We start from the raw sequence: 5,835 nt of genomic DNA, 5'->3' as shown, positions 1-5,835 counted from the left end.
TCCTTCACATTTAAGATACGGTGGAATCAACATTAGCAACCACAATGATTCGGGGAATCAGCACTAGCAACCCCCTTATATTCAATGTACTCTGGCTTATCCGAGTGTTCAACCGGAAACCTTACTTTTCAACATTTTACCACCTTTCTCAAACTTAACCACATTTTATAATCTACATCAATATTTATTTGATATTCAATCATATCTCAACAATATATTGAATAACATAAAACATGCATTAATTCACATGCATACTTACTTTGGTGCAACATATAGAAATTTAGCAATTTAGTCATTAATCTTTTCTTTTCTCTGATCAAGGTCAATTCCACTTCTTCTTGATCTATAATAACACATTTGACTTATTTAACATTACATTCATCAAAATAGTCCTTGACTCGAACTTTTTCAAAATTACAATTTTGCCCCTAAACTTTTGCATATTTACACTTTTGCCCCAAAGCTCGAAAATTAAACTTCATCACTTATTCTTATGTTTTATGACACACTGAACCTTTTTTCTTCTATGGAAATGTCAAATTCCCACTCTACACTTACTTATGAACATTAGGTATTTTACCGATTATGTCGTTTACTCGTTTTCACTTAAATCGCTTAGCAAAAGTTGTTTAACATAATTTCTAGCTTCATTTATTGCATAAAATATCAAATAAACTATTTCACCTATGATATTTTCAAATATAAACCCTAAGTTAAATATTGCTAGAATAGCTAAATCAAGTTTCGGGCTTCAAAACGTAAAGAACATTAAAAACGGGGCTTAGAATCACTTACCATGGAGCTTGGAGCTTGAAAACCCTAACTATGGCTTCTCTCTTGTAAAATTCGGCCAAAGCTTGAAGATGATGAAAATTTGGCCTATTTTGTCTTTTTAATTCATTTTATTACCAAATTACCAAATTGTCCTTAACTTAAAAATATCCTATTTCACTTATCTCATTTCCATTTTTGTCACCAACTTAACCATGGTCTAATTCCATATAAGGACCTCCAATTTAAAATTACATAATAATTAAACACTTCTAACATGTAGAACTCACTTTTACACTTTTTACAATTTAGTTCTTTGACTAAATTGAGTGCCCAACGTCAAAATTTTGAACTAATTTTCACGAAATCATTTTGTGAAATCGTAGACCATAAAAATATAATAAAATAAATTTTTTTCTCGTCGAATTTATGATCCCAAAACCACTATTTCGACTAGGCCAAATCGGGCTGTTACAAAAGTTATTTGCAACCATCAAAAAAACTCCAAAGATGAAGATGACAGTCTTGTTTCCACCCAACAAAAGCCCACCCGAGAACCCACAGCCAAAACATCAAACCTGTCTAAATAATTAGTGTTTCCAATTATCCTAAATCCAAAAATTTTGAAACTTAATCGAATTCGCAAACCTAGGGCGCGCTTCAATGGCAATCCCGCCCGTCCTCACCACTCTCCATTCAATGCATGACAAAATGCCGCATTTGGGAATAACAAATAAAACCCTTTCGAGCAACGTACATGTATATTCAGAATACCTAACTTGACCACGGTTGCATTGATCATAACCAAGAACAAATCACCAGTTTCGTGCATCTCGAGGTAAAATGCAAAATACACGGTTAAATTTCGAATTCTCAAAATCAAATTACTGACCATTCCCGATCTCATCATTTCCCTTCCTTTCCACTTCTCAGTTCGGTCTGAATCAAATCCCAAACGAAGATGGAACTTGACATGGTGACTATGGCCGCATCGATCGGGTATCGGTGCCGGTGATTCGGTTCCTTTTATGCTTTGTGACGACTATACGAGTTTTCTATGGCGACTTGTTCCAGGTCCACTAGCTAACATCTTTACTCAGCCTTTACAGGAGCGTTGCTTTCCTATCTGTCATTGGTTTTCTTCAAATCTGCACTTTTTGGTGCCATGTTGTTGGGTTATGCTGCAATGGTTCTTTATCGTCCCAGTGTGGGATTATCACTTTTTTCTTGGGTTTCGGTTTTTTGATTGGCTGGTAAGTCTTTCATTGGTTTTTGTTAAGAACTTGTCGTGGACTTTATCTTAAGATTGTTATATTCTGTCCTGTTTACATGCTTGACATTTAAAAGATCAGCATTTTGATTTATGCTTTTGGGTTTGTAATTCTAGAAATTGAATTATTTCTATTTTTATCTTTAGGAAAAGGTTGTAGAGGGGGAAAAAACCTGATGGTCATGCCTGCTGGTTTTCATGCTAAATTGACTGACAAAATTATATGTTTGTCTTCTTGAATACTTTAGTAAATGCATATACACTTTTCATTCCTTTTAACATCTAAGGTTGTTGACGATGCTGGTGAAAATTTGTGGGAACAATATTGCTTATGCAACACTTGATTGATATTAGATTATCTATTGAAGTTTTTTTGAAAATCCTTTTAATGCATGCGCTATAAACTGAGTCTTTGTAAATAATACTTATTTTAGAATCTTGACTATTCCTTTTTTATATGTTTGTAGCCATGTATATTACATGAGCGGGGATGCATGGAAGCAGGAGGTATCGATGCACTGGTAAGCATGTTTAGAGTTTCTCCTTCATATTGCTGTATTGAGCATTGATGAATCTTCAACCCTTTGTTTATCACAATTAGTTCATCGTGATTCCAAGTTGGGACAGCTCCTAAGATAATGTTAGAAAAAACCATTTGCATTGCTTTGGCTGCATAGGACTAGGACACATCAAAAGATGCCCCTGCTAGAAGAATGGAGTAAACAGGTGACTTACAGATAAAGGTTGAAGGGGCACCAAAAAAGACCTGGTTGGAGGTGGTAACAAATTCTATGAATCTATTAGATTTTGAAGAGAGGATGGCAATGATAGGAATGATTGGAGGAAGAGGATTCATGTACCTGATGTAATGTCTCTAGTTTTTGTTCTTGTAGCTGACACTTTGTTTGGACTGTAATGCTTAATATGTTCCTGCTTTGACATTTAATTTACATTGTTGAAAATGCATCTATGTACATTATTATTCAAGGTTTCCCATGGTTATCAGTTTTCTAGGGAGCGCTTTTGTACTTTATACATGTTAGATAATTGTGGGCACGTTCTGATGATATTTAGGCGCGTTGATGGTCTTGACACTGAAAGTCATTTCATGTGCAATGAACTACAATGATGGATTGTTGAAAGAGGAAGACTTACGTGAGGCTCAGAAAAAAAATCGGTTGATTAAGCTACCTTCTTTGATGAATACTTTGGTACTGCTGTGCTGTGGCAGTCACTTTGCTGGTCCAGTTTACGAGATGAAGGACTACCTTGACTGGACTGAAGGAAGGGGGTAAGTTTGTTATGTTGCTTGTATTTCTGCATGCCTTTTCTACTCTGAAGATACCAGGATGCAGCTTTGGTGATCTTTCTCTTCTTCTTGCCCTCCTCCCTTTTAAAGATTTGGGCTCATTCAGATAAAGGACTATCACCATCACATATGTAGCAACTCTACGAGCGCTTGTCCAAGCTGCTTTTTGTATGGCCATGTTTCTTTACCTTTCACCATCTCATCCCTTGTCAAGGTTTACTGATCCTGCATACCAAGAATGGGGATTCTGGAGGAAGTTGAGTTACCAGTATATGTCTGGTTTTACAATGCGGTGGAATATTATTTCATCTGGTCAATTTCAGAGGCTGCTATGATTATATCTGGCTTGGGTTTCAGTGGATGGACTGAATCTTCACACCAAACCAAAATGGGATCGAGCAAAGGTTGTTGATATCCTAGGATTTGAGTTAGCAAAGAGTTCAGTGCTTTTACCACTTGTCTGGAACATACAAGTCAGCACCTGGCTTCGTCATTGTGAGTGTTTCTTGCTGCTATTCATTTCTGTGTTTTGTTGGTCAGTTTTGCTTAAATATGCTGTTGGTGTATATTGTACATGTAAATATAATGCTTAACAATCTGAACAGCTTTTGGAATTGGTTTCTGATTTCATTAAGGTTGATCCTCTGGCTTTTATTATTATTATTGGATTCTTGATGGCTAGATGCTGTCCGGTGGTAGGTATATGTCCCCCATTTGTCTAAATCTCCATCAACTGTTAATTTTGTGTGATGAGTCAAAGCATGGAAGAAAGGATAAATTAGTTAATTAATAAGTTTTTATATATATTTTTGGATAACTTTTTATTTGTTTGATTACAATATTTTATGGCTTTTAGCTTTTAAAGTAACAGCAGTTATTTTAGTTTTGTTCGCATGAAGCACTTCTTGGATATCTGGGGCATTTGAATCAAATACAAGCTAAAGTCATAAGATATCCAGAGTGAAAAGTTAAAATAGTACTCTATTGGTGCAGATGTTTATGAGAGACTTGTTAAGAAGGGGAAGAAGCCTGGTTTTTTCCAGCTACTGGCCACACAGACCGTTAGTGCTGTTTGGCATGTGAGTCATTTGCTACACTACTGAAAAACCTTTATGATGTTCTTATAGTTGTCTTCCTTTTGTAAAAGGCAATTCTAAAAAATATGATAGTAGAATTCACTCGAAAATTTCCTGGCGCTAACCTTTTGTTCTTGCCTTCTCTGATTTGTTATAGGGACTGTATCCTGGGTACATCATATTCTTTGTTCAATCAGCTTTGATGATTGCTGGTTCAAGAGGTATTGATTGTGCATCGTTATTGTTATTCAATCATTGTATTATTACATTTATTTGTTCACCTCTCCCATTTTCTTTCTGAGCAGTTATTTACCAATGGGAAAAAGCTGTACCCACAAACATGGCTCTTGTGAAGAAGCATTTGCCGTGGTGAACTTTGCTTACACACTTCTGGTTCTGAACTACTCCTGTGTTGGCTTTATGGTTACTCCCTCTCTCTAGTAAAGTTAAACCATTAATTTTTTGAAATTTATCATCTTTGGGTGATAATTCGCTCACCCAATCAAGCCATTAATCGGTTGGCCATGTCACTGGACAGATGGTCTGGGATGATCAAGATAATATTATTTCCGTAACTTAGCTTTTAATATACTTCCCTTGTTGTATGGTACAGGTATTAAGCAAGCACGAGACACTTGCATCATATGGGAGTGTGTATTATATTGGAACCATCATTCCGATAGCATTGATTATCTTGGGCTACATAATACCTGCAAAACCTGCCAGGTTTAAAGCTCGTAAAGAGCAGTGAGTACTGAGTAGGCTAAAGCCAATTTTCTTCTCTTTGGAGTTAGATTTGTATCGTTTGCTTTGACCACTGGAATTTTCGGGCTTTGTTTAACGTTATTGTATGTGGGTTTCGCATAAAATTTATGGAAAAGCCATTCCTGAAATCGTGCAATGTTAGTCGAATCCGTTTCTTTTCAACATTATTTACAACATTTGACATCTTGTCTCCGTCCACTTTAAGCATGATTCATCTTACTTGGTTTTGGCATTAAGCAGGGGATTGTAATTTGCTTCCACGTTTATCGGCTTTGTTTGTTTGGTAGATGTAATAGAAAATTAAAAAGATCGAAAAGTTGAAAGGGTAAAAATATAAAAAGATATTAAAAATATTAATAAGAAAGATGAAAAAGTTGAAAGAAAATAATTTTCTTTTCAATCATTGCATATTGAAAATAAGAAAAAATAAAAAAATAAAACTTAGGTTTTAAAAAAAAAACTTTGTTATGGTATGTTTTAATATTATTTCTTAGATATTGAAATTTGTCACATATTTACTATTATACTTTTGAACTAATGGCTTTGTCACTTTATTTTTATAGATTCTACTTTACAACTAAATTCTAATTCTTGATTAAATTTTGCTATGCAATTTTAAACTTTGATATGGTATATTTTAGTAA

At 34.9% G+C, this 5,835-nt stretch overlaps 1 pseudogene; it reads left to right on the top strand.

The window, feature by feature from the left end:
• The first annotated feature begins 1,659 nt into the window (after positions 1–1,659).
• Positions 1,660–5,319, top strand: LOC121212508 (lysophospholipid acyltransferase 1-like; annotated as a pseudogene).
• The last annotated feature ends 516 nt before the right edge of the window (positions 5,320–5,835 follow it).

Source organism: Gossypium hirsutum, chromosome A13, assembly GCF_007990345.1.
Source record: "Gossypium hirsutum isolate 1008001.06 chromosome A13, Gossypium_hirsutum_v2.1, whole genome shotgun sequence".
NCBI lineage: Eukaryota > Viridiplantae > Streptophyta > Magnoliopsida > Malvales > Malvaceae > Gossypium > Gossypium hirsutum.
This window is presented reverse-complemented; position numbering and strand designations above follow the sequence as displayed.